This window comes from Pseudopodoces humilis, chromosome 8 (assembly GCF_049639895.1).
Source record: "Pseudopodoces humilis isolate 2021_Gansu_Grassland_sample_001 chromosome 8, ASM4963989v1, whole genome shotgun sequence".
NCBI lineage: Eukaryota > Metazoa > Chordata > Aves > Passeriformes > Paridae > Pseudopodoces > Pseudopodoces humilis.
In genome coordinates, this window is record NC_142207.1 from 31,431,463 (window position 1) to 31,445,844 (window position 14,382).

Genomic DNA, 14,382 nt, shown 5'->3' on the forward strand with positions numbered 1-14,382 from the left:
GCCTGACTTTTTCATTGTTATTTTTTAATTTGAGATATTTTTTTCCTTAGACACAAAGAACTATGCAATTAAGAATGTAGTTTCAGTACAATATTAAATTTCAAATTATTTGTATTAGACAAATATGGTCATACAAAGCCAGGCTTAAAGCCAGATTTGCTGAAATTCAGTTATTTTGCATCACACATGATTTATATTGACCTCTTTTTCCTTGCATTATTACAAGAACAAACGACAGAAGTATGGGTTTTTTTTCTTGTTTTAAACCCAAAGAAAATCCAGAGTTGTTCTAATTTTAAACCTTTTTAAAGAGATCACTACACTGTTGATTTTGATGCACAGAGGTAGAAATTCACTATGTTACATGTTCCTATCACTTATTATAAGGCCTCCTTCTGCTAAAATATTTCAAAGTGATAAATTCAATCATTTCTCTACAAGATTGACATAAAATGCCACAAAAGCAAAGCCAGCTAAATTCAGCCACCATAGAGGTAGAAGTTACAATCTCCAGTTCATAATGCTGTGGAGCAAACTCCAGTAAGGAAGCAGACAGGTTTTATGGTTTTGTATTGAAGCCTCTGAACTTCCCTAAAAATTTTTGAAATTTAGAGGTAACTGACAGCAAACTCAGGATTGAATCCAAGGAAAACTATCCAAATGAATGAGAAGAGAGGCAACCCACTGCACAAAGCTAAGTTTTGGATGGCAGGCATCCTAGCAACAAATATAGAAAGTTCCTGAATTCACCAGCAGAAGAAGGAAGGAATTTTTCTCCTTTGCTTTAATGTTCTTGAAATGATGTATTACCTGCATTCATCTTAGTGTCTCCCCAGTGTTCTTCCTAGTGAATTCCTGTGGTCCCCTAATTTATTGCTCCAGAACTTTGTTACCCTCAAGGACAAAACAAAAGGACTGCTTCTGCCCCAAAAGTTTTCATTACCATGAATATGAAGTCTCTGTTAGAAGACAGTAGGCCTTAGAAAAATAAATTTATAGTCCTTCAAACCCATGGTCACTTTCCTCCTTTAAAGAGCAGTGAGTACTTCTCTTTTCTTCCCCTACCCCTCCTCCCCAGTGCTGTTAAATGTATATCTGAAAACTCATATCTCTGTCGTGAAATTAATGATTTATAGCTCTGCTACTTCATGTGGAATAACCAGAGAGCCTATTTCTAAATTAAGAACTTCTTCAATTATCTTGTTGCTAGCTTCATGTTAGCAGCATTTAAATTAATGAGAAGAGCATTCATTAAAGATAGCTTAGAGACATGTCTGGGAATACATAATGTGCAAGCTCCAGCTTTTGTCACAGTTACCAAGTACAGAAAGTTCCACTTTAATCCCCATTTCTTACAGATCCAACCATTCACTTTTCTATGCACCTTCTACAGAGTTAAGCAACATTTCTTTTCTTTTGTGAGTTGAAGTTTGTTCTAAACATTGATTAGTTTAAGTAATTTGCTTTTACCAAGCTGTGTACCTCTCAGACTGAAGTCTACCCAGTTCAGCCTCCAGCAGGGCTGGGATACTAATTTACAAATGAAGAATGTATTTCATAGAGGTAAATTGTAAGAACATTTCTTTAGGACATGTGCTGCTACATCACCGTGGTTGATTTCAAAGAAGTTTTCTGCAGTACACACTAGATAGTACTAAGCCCCCCAAAAAATAGACTTTTATGTATATATTTAAAACCATTTTTGAGGCAAGAGATTTATTTTTGCTCCTTCAGACTTGGACCACGTGTTTCAGGGTTAAATGTTAACAAGGGCTGCTTAGAAAGAACAGAAATCCTGTGCAGCATTTTCTGGTGTTTATTCCCTGAAAGATAAACACCAGTGTCTTCTGACATGATACAGTCACTTTGATTAGAAAGAAGCATCATTACAGTAGTGACCCACTGAAACTAGAAATAATTTATAACTAGTGAGTTTCACTATAGTTTTTTTAGAAAATACCATCATTGTGATAAAAGACAATTCACTAAATCAAATATACAGTGTATATTTGATCAAATCCAGGCTGTTAAACAGGTAGCCCTCACTGATTTCTCAAGGAGGAGAGAAAGGCAATCTGTTTAATGCTCTGCCTGGGGAGTCAGGCAGTCTGGATTCTGTTCCCAGCTCAGATCTACACCATTAGTCAAGTCACATCATTGCTCTGTTCTTCATCCCACATTCTTAAATGAGATAATAACATTTCTCTTATTATATGGTCCCTTCCAAGTATAAGTTCACCATGACAGAAGCCCATTCTTACTATATATGTCTAACTCCTCTGTGCCTTGGATTTTGTTTGGGTTTTCTAAATGATTCCTTGTTTTACTAATGACAATGGAATTCATTGTAGTATTCATTTTTAAGGCTAAAACTTAAAATAAAGTCCCTAAAGCTGCCTAAGTGAGAAAAAAGTAAATGCCCATTAAAAAACTAGGTAAAGAAAAATGAGAAAATACAAAATTAGAGGAAAATTACCCTCTCATTGGCAAAATTACTCAGTTTCTGCTGCAACTTGGCAGTCAAAAGCACCAAAGAGGACAGTAAATCAGTGTAATTATGTTCTGGTCCTTCAGAACAATGAGGAAACAGATTTACTTTCAAAATTTAAAATGTTTAAATAAACTACTTCTTTTTTATTTTTCTTTTTCTGCACCTGCTTACTCTTTGTTTCTTCATTTGTTTTGGTTCTTTAGTTGTTTTTTCCTATTCTGCAGTGAGTTTTACTTTTGCTAACAATAGCTCTCATTCAGGCCCTTTTTTTATCCCTTCATGGTTACACATATTACAAACAAACACAAAGTTGCATTCACTCTAGAACACATTCTCAGAATTGTCTTCATCATCTGGTTTTCTTCAGAGCATGTCTACTTTTGCTTCATGTGAACCCTGCTAAGGCCTTCCTGCCTACACTGAGAACCTGTAGAGAATTGAAGACCCCTCAGGATACATGGGAATCCTAATTCTGCTAGCTGCTAATGTATCTCCATTATGGATCCTGTCAGTAGCCTTAAGAAACATTAGACTGAGCACACAAAAAATAGGGGTGCCTTCATGGGCTAATACTCCCAATGGGAAATCTCATTAAATTTAGTGGAAGCTCCAATTAACATATTTCATTAGATCCTTGTTCAGGGGATTAGTAGAGGTGTATACATCAGTTCTTTTTGCAGCTGACACGCTGCTCACAACCGAAGCCAAAGCAGTGGAGCAGCACCTAATTTGTATTCTGGGCCAGATATTCCCATTAAGGATTAGCCCTGCAAGGCTTCAGCACAAAGCCACTCACACAGATTGTGGCTTCCAGGCACCAAAGAGGCGTGTTTGTCTCTCTGCATTGAAATACTCAGTTTCTCAGACAGCACAAGCACACAGGCAGGAGCTTTACTTTTGATGAAGAAAATAGGGTCAGTCCACCTTAACAACAGGGACTCTCAGGTTGCAGTTGGACTGACTTTACCATATATTTTACTGCTCGCTCTGCTGTCCTACTGAGCCAGCAGATTTCTTACCTGCACCTCTGTAACTGAACACAGCTCCTGCCTCACAGGGCACAAAGTTCCTGTCTTTAGGGACTACAGCTTGGAAGATTTGACTTTTGCCTTCTTGTGCCAGTTAAAGTACTGCCAATGTGACTTCACTGCCATGCATAAAACACCAAATGGAAACTGAGATGAGATTAGCACATAAAATGAGAAGATACAGCCCAGTGCAGGAAGAAGACAACTGGCCTGCTAGAAACTGGTTTTAAATTTAAGCACTACAAATTTTCTTTGTCCAATATCAATCTAGGAGGTTTTTGTCTATGAAGCACTGTTTCCTATCAGGATGCTGTGTTTATTCCTTATTAGCCCTGCCTTTCCCTGGGATTTGCAGTTATAGCTTACTGTATGGTGTGTGTCCCACACTGTGAAAATTCAATGAGAAAGGAAAAAATGACAAAAGCTAAAATCAGACACAAATCCAAAAACTATGGTTGCATTAAAATTGCTGAAATTTGTTTTCTGTAGCAATAAAATCATTAGTTCCTCTTCCAAAACTTAGAATACAAACCAAAAACCACAAAACCAGAATGCAATAAACACTACGGAAGAAAAACCTAATTCTGGGGAAAAATAATTTGTTCTACCTAACGCAATGAAGAATTTGAGAGCAGCACATTTTCTAATAAACAGCTGTACCTCAGAATAACTTGGGTTATTCCCAAGTAGAGATTCCAAATTTAGTGCCATTTTTAGCCATGACTGGTCTGGTCTAGTACATCTCCAGAGTGAGGAAACAGAGCATGAAAAGGTGGAACTGTTCCTTCCATAGATTAAACTCCATGTCTACAACTAGAAAGAATATTTATCTCTTTCCTCAGCTTCTGCATTGCCTTGTCACCTGCCCTACAATTAAATAAAAATAAATAAAGACAATAAAAGTTCCACAATATTTAAAAAATTAAAGAAACAAAAGACATTCATAAAATTTGATCTGTTCTACCTAGGAAGTTTCAGGCAATATGTATGGATTGGTTTGTTGTGCAGCATCATTCACTTCTGAAGATTAACTTCTCTCTGTAATTCCTATTTAAAATATAAGTTTGTACTCATCATAAAAAAGTTGACAATATTATTTGAATTTAAACCTAGATTATAAATTCTAATTAATTTACTACGCCTTCCTAAAGGTGTCACTTTCTCTATAAATGATATTTTACAGGAAAAGTACACTATCTTAATATTAATCATGCTGTTATTTTTAAGGCTGTAGAAAATGTAAAATATTTACTTCACTGACAGTAAACTACTGTAATAAGTTCTGAATGAAAAAGGTTTCCCTTTATTTGGGTCCCAAGTCAAACTAAATCTGCATCCTCTGAAAATTGTATTTACTTTGAATAAATTCATTAATTTCAGACAATTTTGCTCAAATAGTAGGATTTTCACAATAGAAAAAAAAAGGACAAATATTTCTATATTTTCACATATTTGGTTGGACATGCTTTTTTCCTAATCTTTATCATGACAAATGCCTTAAACATTGAAATAGAACTTCTAATAAGCCTAGAAAAATTACAGCACTAATATATAACTTAGAACAGTGGAAATAAAGATTTTTAAGAACCAAGAATTCAAAGTAATTCTCTAGAAATCAACAGAATTTCACGGAGGAAATATTTCTTCCCTGTTTTTGGCACAAGATCTGTACCTACTTTGGCCAATCTCAAAAACTATCCTGTAACAATAATTTATGCTAAAAGTACAAGTGGCGTGGGAAATGATCCTCTTTTTCTCTATGAAGTACAGAAATTATAAAAAGCAGTTTAAGAAGGGCAAATCATATATGGGTGTGTGTTGGTGGAGAGAGATAGAGAGCCTGGAGTAGCATGCAGAGTAACTTTGCTGGAGAAATAACTTGAAAAATAAGTTTTGATTAGATTGATTCCCTTGGTATATTTAAAATTTAGCATACGTAAAACTCATGCTTGCCCTGAACCAATTGCATTTAAGGTTAACATGAATTTAAGTCCAGATTTAATAAGCAACACTAGAAACAGAGGAATACAAAATCCCAGAAAGTGACTAAAAAATCCTAATTGTGTGCAAACAAATTAGGGCAGGGAATTGTTAATGCCACTGCCAGAGGACTGTATAACTGAAATTGCAGGAAAGGAACTGGCACAAGAGGAAAATAAATCAAAGGCTAAACAAAACCTTTTCATAGAAGGAAAAGAAAAGAAATTAATCTAGAAGCTGTCAAGAAGCTTAGAGAATGTAATGTACTGAATGAGGCAATGCCACAAGGAAACAAATGTGGAAAGAGATAAGAAAAGTGAAGAGAATGCAATAGGAAAAGCGTTGAAGAGTGACATAACTGATGAAGTAAAACAAGAGAACATGAACAAAAGGATGGGACGTGTGTCAGTTGTGAGATCATCAGTGAATGCTGCAGATCCTTTTCGTATCAAGAAGGAATCTGTCCCAAAATCAAAAATTTCCACTGCTTCTCATCCAGGTGTTAGTTACATACATTGAAGGCATTTGTCAAAATGCCTAAGAAGTGGAGCTCTTCAATTACATTGAATAACCCTTCAATTACATTCAATAACAATTATAAAACCTTAATGGAAGTCTCTGTAGTCTGAATAATTAATTACCTATTTAGAATCAGAAATACTGTCAGGGAGGAAAAGTTTAGGTTCTGGTTTTGGATGAAGCGCCAATAATGATGTTTTATACAGCCAGAACAAACTAAATAACAGCAAGAACATGACAGTTTCTATGCTATTTAAAAACAGCTCTGTAAACCTTGTGCAAGAACTGTATGGAGTCAAATCATTCAAATTTCAAGCTGATGTAGGAAATACTCACTTTTGTTGCTGAAACCAGAGGGGTTTGTACATTGACACAAGCAACAGGTTTCTGTATCCGGCTCCAGAACATCCACAGTTCAGAGCAGCTGCCTCTTCACTTCCAATGCAGTGTTCAGCTAATGAAAATTAGGAAGCAGAAATTAAATATTTGTTCTCTAACTTCTGACATTTAGCTTTCATTCTGTCGTGTCTTCAAGATGATTGTATTTTGTGGTAAGTTATCCTTATGGCTAGAGTCTACTTTAAGAACTTAATTCTCAGGCAGAACTAGTGCCATGATCACTTTAGTCCTTACAAATGTAAGCTGGTACTGAAAGTAAGTCTCAATCTTTTTATCTTCTCAGAAATATCATCATAATTTTTTCACTTTGAGCTAAAAGGCTGATTTAGAGACATGAAAACTTCTGCTTGTTTTATTTCCACTAAGATTAACTTTGACGTGCATATGCATCCCCATAATCCTGTGGAATAGAGCTCCAGATTAGTCCTGAAGTTTTGTTAATACATATAATTTGTCATACAATAAATACAAAGGTGTTTTGGAAAGAGAAAGACTACTGCTTGGCTTTGTTTAAAAGTCAGAAGTAATACCAGACAATTGCAATTGTCTTTAAAGCAAGCGGAGTTCCTTCAGACAAGAGTTATGAATAGTAGATGAAAAGGACAGTGGAATTGGAAGTCAGTATAAAAGACAGAGTAATGAAAAACATAATTTGCAGAACAGAAAATTATTTCAAGTCACAGAAACCTTTTTTTTTAACAGCTAGTATTTTATACATTAAAAATGTGTAAAAATAGTACAATTCATTAAAAAATGGTTGGCTGAATTGAATTTAATAAATTCTTCTATTATTTTCTTTCAGTACATAGAACTATGCCTTGACATTGTCTTGACAACATGTGCAAATGATACGTGTGTTCAGGTTTTCTGCTTCACTGATGAAAACAATACAAGCCATGACTTCCAACTCTGCAAGCACCCCAAGGTCAGAAACTCCAGATTTGTGCAGTCTCATGTCTTTCAGCACTAGTAAAGGTCTTGAAGACAAAAATGCTTTTCGTAGAAATATACCCAGAATACCCCAGTGTATTCTGATTGGCCTGCCACTTGCTAACACTGTGGATTCCAATAAAAATAACAAAATCTGAAGAACAACTATCAGCTGAAATTTGGCACCAGAGTGAGATACACTAGAACACACTTCACATTTGTTCCACCCTATGTTACCTTGGATATACACGACACACACTGATTTGTGATCTTATTTTGCACAGGCCTACAGTGGAGAATGGATAATGGGTAAATTTGAAGGCCTGAGATGAGAAGTCAATTCTTTTAAAAGCATAATTATTCTTATTCTCTGGTCTTTGATAGGTACAAGAGCTCCCAGTATTAGACAGACATTAAACAACTGGCCTAAAATTAAGTTTCATAAAAATGCTTTTATTTGAAAGGCATACTGTAAGTATGTGTCCTTTAAGTAGAATATATCTTTATCAACTACTAAAAGAAAAAAAAAACAAGTATTTTACTGCATTTATCATCATTTATGCTAGAGAATAAATACTTCTAGAAAAGCATGTGATACTGGTGAAGAGAAAGTTAAAGATGAAAACCTTAGTAAAGGTTCTTGGCAAAAGTATTTTAAAGAAAAGAGCTTAAAAACTTCACAATCACAGACTCTTTTAAGTGCCAGGGCCATTTGCACCAAGTTAAAGCACAATTTAATGTGCAAAATCAATATGATGGGAAAGGTACTGAATAAGAATACATATAAAATTGAAATAATACTCTCATATTCCTCCCACACACTTACATGGGAAACTGAACTGAAATTTCCTATAAACCCCACCCTGTTATATTTGCAAACTGAATCATAAAGACTTAATTGTATTACAAGGAGTATAATAAATAAAATCCACATATTAACTAATTCCCTAGTAAGCTTCAGAGTGCAATAATGAAATAAAAGTCTAAGAGAACCAAAGCAACCTGTAAGAACTCCAATTCCAAGATTCCCATTAACAATTTGAGTCTTTTGCAGTTTATTGTCTCAGCAAAAACTCTTCCTGCTCTGTACAGGGTAAGTTACAAAGCAAGTCTTTCTACATGCCTTTTCCATCCTCAGAGTCTCAGGTACCCAGAGTAGGTTTTTAATTCAGCCAAATCATCATTTGCAAACCTAAGGATGTCAAGAGAGTATCTGATCACTGTATATTAAGGACTGAATTTTTCCTTTACACAACAGATCCCACACAAGAACCATCAAAGTTTGGAAGAGGCCTTCACTATCACCCAGTCCCAACCATCAACCTAACCCAGCCCACAAGAGTCACCCCTGAGCCATATCCCAGTGCTCCATCCAGATGGCTCCTGAACACTCCCATGGACAGGGACTCCATTACTACCCTGAGCAACTTATTCCAAATCCTGACCACTCTTCCACTGAAAGTGTTTTTCTAATACCTAATCAGAGCCTCTGCTGGCAAAACCTTTAGGCTGTTCTTACTGGAAACAAGTAATCAGGGCATAACATTGCTCTGACTAAAGCCAAAGCAACTTTGAACAAGGAATTATTTAAAAAAAAAATTGTACTGTTTACAAGAAACTTGGGGGACTTATTTTTCTGTAACGCAAAACATAAAACATTGCCTTAAATTGAACAAATAATTTATTTTTTTTTAATTCAAATGGCATTCAAACCCTCTCTACATTTTCCAGGAAACAAAGAAATTTCAAATATTTGGTCAGTTTTCCACATTAAGAATGTATTGCAATTACTATCAGATATTTTTTCATTTTCTATTTATATGAACTTCTAAAGGTGGTTTCCATCAAAAAGCAGGATTCCTAATAATTGTATTATGTCAACCTCTTTGGTGATTCTAAGATTAGGACAAGGCTATCAGCAGTTCTGAGTTTTAGGCCATATGATATTAGCTTTTCCAGCAGAAATATAATTTATTTGTCTAGCTGGAAAGAAATATGCCTGCATCTTCTGAAAGGGATTTGGTTGCAGGCAAAATCCATCTTCACTTTAAAAACAATAAATACACTATAATATTTCCTAGGTGTGTCCCACAGGGAAAATAGAGCAATAAAATACATTCTTTCCTTGTCCTTAGGTTTACATCTGAAAAAATAAAAATGTTCCTGTATTCATTGTCCAATTGTATCTCTGCTAGATCAGATAAAGTGGGTATGTTCTTTGTCCCTTTGAAGTTCTACCACTCATCTCAGTGATAGAAGAGTTTTGGGCTGTGTATTTACACAGCAGCTAAACAAAAAGCTTGAAAGGTATTGTATGGAGCTTATGTAGTAATATCCACCCTTCATTTATAAGTACAAGATATTTTGTTCTGCTGTGAAAGTACATGAATTATTAGAATGATCACTGAAAAGCTCACAATCATAAGATCTTTACCATTGCACTACATTGTTTCTTATCAGTAGTTTCTTCCTGTCCCTTGGGAACACTGTTTAAGTTTAAACAACTTGCCATTGAATAACCATAGCAGGGGTTTTTAAGATACATTAGAATTCCTATTTTTCCTAAGGGTGTTAAATTTGCTGAGACACAGCATTTTGGGAAAAAAAAAAACTTATTTATTTTATTAAAGAAAAGGCAAAGTGGCTCTCAATAGGTTATCTCAGCCTGGTATCAGCTGATCCTCAAGGGTCCTTAAAAATGTAACACAGGTCTGGCCAAAATTAATGTGTGGGAACTCCTGCATTTAACAAATATAAGGAAATTAACTACTTTGCTGTACACTTCCTACAGTTCCCCCTTTCTTTCTCAGTCCCATTTGAGTCTCCACCTTCGGCACCACCGCCTAAAGTGACTTTCCTATCTCTGCACACACATTCTTTTGAAAATCCAATGATGGAAAAACTGCAGGGCTCACCCACCAGGTGTTGATGCTGTCAGGATGTGGGAAAAAATTATTGCACAGCCTGGTGAAGAAAAGTGGTGGAAATGTTCCTTGGCTAAAGCAAATTCAAATTTTGTGTCAAATCTACTTTTGAACAGTATGAAGAGTCTTTGTGTACACAAACTGAGCTCACAAGATCCTCACCAAACTCCACTTTTATTAAATAAAAATTTAGGTGAAAGTCCTGAGTACTTAGAATGTTCCTGTTGTCTAAATTACACTCCAGGATTTGCTCTATTTAATGAGTTTGCACACACTAATGGGATGTTTTAAAAATGGAAAGAAATTAAGCAGTATAACAGCATATATGCTCTCTCCTGATATGAAATGTGTCTTCTCTTTAATAACCTTTATTACTATAACTTGAAATAGGTTTAGAGTCCCAAAGCACCAGAAATGCTGAACTCTGATTATGTGCCTGTGAGTACCTTCCAAATTTAACTCTCAGTTGCTATTGAAGGAGGGAAGAAGGGAGAGGAAATCTCCTCTGACAATTATAACATTAACCAATAAATTTTTTTTAAAAAAATAGTAAATTGTAACCTACTTGTATTAAATGCTCAGGTAGGCAACAAACTATTCACAAAATAAAAGAAAAATCTTCATAGAGTTTGAGATAATACAAAATAGCACCAGTTCCCAATTTTATTTTTAAAAATATTTATTGGGTTTATTGTCACCAGGATGAGTATGCTCATTAGAAAGAAACTAAAGAGGCCTCTCTGGGCTTGGTCCTCCTTGGACTTGTGAGCAGAAATAAATGTAGTACAGCCCACCTATTTCAGAAGCATGGAGTCTCTAAATCACATGTTCACCACACCTTAGACTAAAGATTCTATTTCAATGAAAAACAAGACTTCTTTTGGTTAATAATTTCATAGACATCTCATGAAAGGAAGTGTTGAGGGGGGTAAAAAACTGTTTTTTCCTCTCTTTTCCTTTGATATATTGGAAAATAATGGAATAATCTGAATGAAGTACACATGATTCGTTGCCAAGGACTACCTATTCTTTTGTCTCTATTAGTAAAGCAATTTACAGTATAAATGAGCAACTGTAGACTGCAACATAAAAGAAGAAAACTCAAGAGACACACCTTAGCAACCTGATATCTTGCAACATGTTTTGTAAGATAATTTTATCCTGTGTGAATGTGTGTCAGGGGAGAAGCCACTGCCTAAACATTCTTAAGCCATTCAGGATACCTTTGCTTTGAGGTATTAAGAAGCCAAACTGTTCTCAAATATTACCATAAAATCACTACCTTGCTGTAAACACAAATCCTGGTTACACCAGTGCACTGCTAAACCCCAAGTGAAGTTCTGGTTTGGTGTCTCTGAGCTGTGCTTGTCACTAGGACACATGGGCCCATGTGTGTCACTGCACAGCCCCAGTGACTGGACACAGCTGGGGCTCTGGACTGGCTTTGCACAATACTTTGCTTATGTTATTTTGATTTCTTTTCACCTTCCAGAGTTTTACGAGGAATACAAGCATAATGACCCGCTCCACCCGGGCCAGGTATTTCCTGGTAATTAATTAATGGCAGTTATGGGATTTTAGATTTTCTGTTGGCACTCAGTTTAATGAATTATCCACCATCAGGAAATACCCTCCCTACTTGTCCTATCTGCCAAATCACTAATTAAGAATCTAATGCTGAAAAGCAAACAACATTTTTATGTTGTTATTTTCATGTGCTTCAATTAAATTAATCAATTAAATGTTGTAGTGCCTAAAATCTGAACAATAGACAATTTGCATTGTGTAGCAGTGACCACTTTTATTGGTGGAAACAGACTACAAAATAACATAAGAAAGTATAAATGAAGTAATAAAGAAGATGGGCAACTCTGCCTACAACACCTGTCTTTATTAAATTAGCTATTCACTATGGTATGTATAATATACTCAAATATTACCTATATCCAGCTTCTCACAATAATTTTAAAGCTGAATAAAAATGCTAAAAAGCCAAAATTTTATCAAAAATATTCACGATTGATTTTTTTTTGTTGAATATGGAGAAAGATGTAAAGAAAATGAGCGAGAAGAAAGGAGGGAAGAAAGGAGAGTGGGGAGTGTTGAATTGTGTCTCATTTTGAGAAACAAAATTCACAAAACTATTTAAAAAAGTGTAAGCACAGCGTTGCTGTTCACCTTGCACATTACAATTCAAAGATCAAATGGCATGGCCAGAATATTTGGGACTTCAGGTCGATGCCTCTTGGCACATGAGTCAGAACAAGTATTTCAATTAAAAAAATCCTCTTGAGCTGTTGGTCTCCTACATGAGATTCTTATACTCTACAGTACACACTAAAAGAAGCAATCCCTCCTGCAGAAATTATTACCTTTTAGATAAAATGAAAATACATTCATTACAACAAAGAATGAAAGCATGAGCATTAATGCAGACACTGAATCTCAGGCACCACAACCATCCCATCAACCTCTTGTGTACTACATTAAAGACAGAAGGAACTGTCCCTGACTGCTTGGTCTTGAGCAGCTTCTTCATTCCTATTGCAGCTGACTGAATTGGGCATTAAAAAAGATAGAAACTTGAACAGAACACTATTTTATGGCAAATAAAATTGCTTCTTTTTGTTAGATATTAAAATAAATTGCTTTCATAAAAACAACATCAGTCTATGTAGCAGTAAATCATATTTCTACAGCCCAGTCACTTAAAGGAAATTACTCTCAGGTCTCACTGTTGTAAATGTCCAGCCCACTTTACTTAGGCTCTGTATTTTTGTCTCCTGCAGAGATCAGACCTATTCTAAATTCTGATTGCCCAAGAGATGTGCTCAGCCATGCTGGGGACTGGGTTAGAAAATACTCAAAAATTCTTTTAATTTTCTTATGACCTTTCAGTCTCTTTCACAAATGTGGGACGCTTGAAAATGTTTAGCATGGCAAGCATTAGTGCCAGTTATTGCCTTACACCAGCAGCAGCAGCCAGAGCAAGAACAATGGGAGCAGTTTCCGGGAGTGATGAGGAAGCCTTTGTTTGGATTATCCCTTGCTGCAGTGACTGCCATTGCACAGCATCTCAAGCAGTAGGTAATTACTCATTTTTAGCCTCTGTTTCTTACCATGTCATTACAAGAAATGAAGCTGTCATAGCCTTAAAAAAAATCATCTTTTGCTTCAACATAAACTTGTCTTGTATGAAATAAAGTGTTATAAGAGAAGTTAAAGTTGTTTGATGTAATTTTTTCCCATTTTTTCAAAAATTAGATTTATAAAACATTACTCACTTCCCTTAGCTATCCAACATTTCAAAAAGTGAGATCACCTGCTAGAAAAATTACTTTTTTTTTTATTAGATTGCCTTAATTGTAAAAAATACTTTCTAAGCACAAATCACATGTTCTTTACGTGCTTAATTAGTAGGAGCCTGCAACAGTGCCTAGGCAGTCAGTGAAAGACCTTGAACTGAAGGTATTTAATGAACCAAAGTTTTTGTTGTTTTTAATCAAGTTCAATAGGTTTTTCAAGTTCTGAAGGAAAAAATGAAGGGTTGACAGAACATACAATTCCATTTCTTTTAAATAATTTTCTTTTCAGAAATATTTTCAAAAGCTGTTAAGATACTTTTTACATTTCAGCTGAAATAGAAGACAAACTTCCTTTTAGCTTCAGTAGCAGTCTATTTTTATTAACTCTAAATTCTCTTCAATATTCTGCCTGTAATTTTAGATTTGTGCCTTAGCTACAGGTCAAGAAATGTTTTGCAGCTGCAGTAACAAAACCTCTCAGTCAGTGGAATTAAATCTTTTGGGCCCAGAAGGTACTTAACACATGCACTGTAATAAGAGACAATATTATGTTAAGAAACAAAGTTGATATATAGGATATACTGATATTTAACAGTTTTGCATTATAAAGGCTAATAGACATAAATGTTAGGTTGGACTGCAGTTACTTATCCTGCTAAAATGAATTCCCATGTTTCATCATTAAGTAAGTGAAACACACAGAAAATGCCTCTCAGAACTTCTTTTAGTTTCAAAAGTCTACATCAATCGACATTATTTTTTAAGAAAAAGGACATGTCCTTCTAGATAAGAAGTTTCACCTTTAT

The 14,382-nt window shown here is 35.2% G+C and overlaps 1 long non-coding RNA gene across 1 annotated transcript in view; it reads right to left on the bottom strand.

Annotated features, from left to right (window-relative positions):
• LOC148183881 (uncharacterized) overlaps positions 1-14,382 on the bottom strand; it is a 93,755-nt gene that overhangs the window by 11,323 nt on the left and 68,050 nt on the right. Inside the window, exon 2 of the long non-coding RNA XR_015773150.1 lies at positions 6,355-6,472. This is a non-coding gene — a long non-coding RNA (uncharacterized LOC148183881). The remainder of the gene's footprint in view (positions 1-6,354; positions 6,473-14,382) is intronic.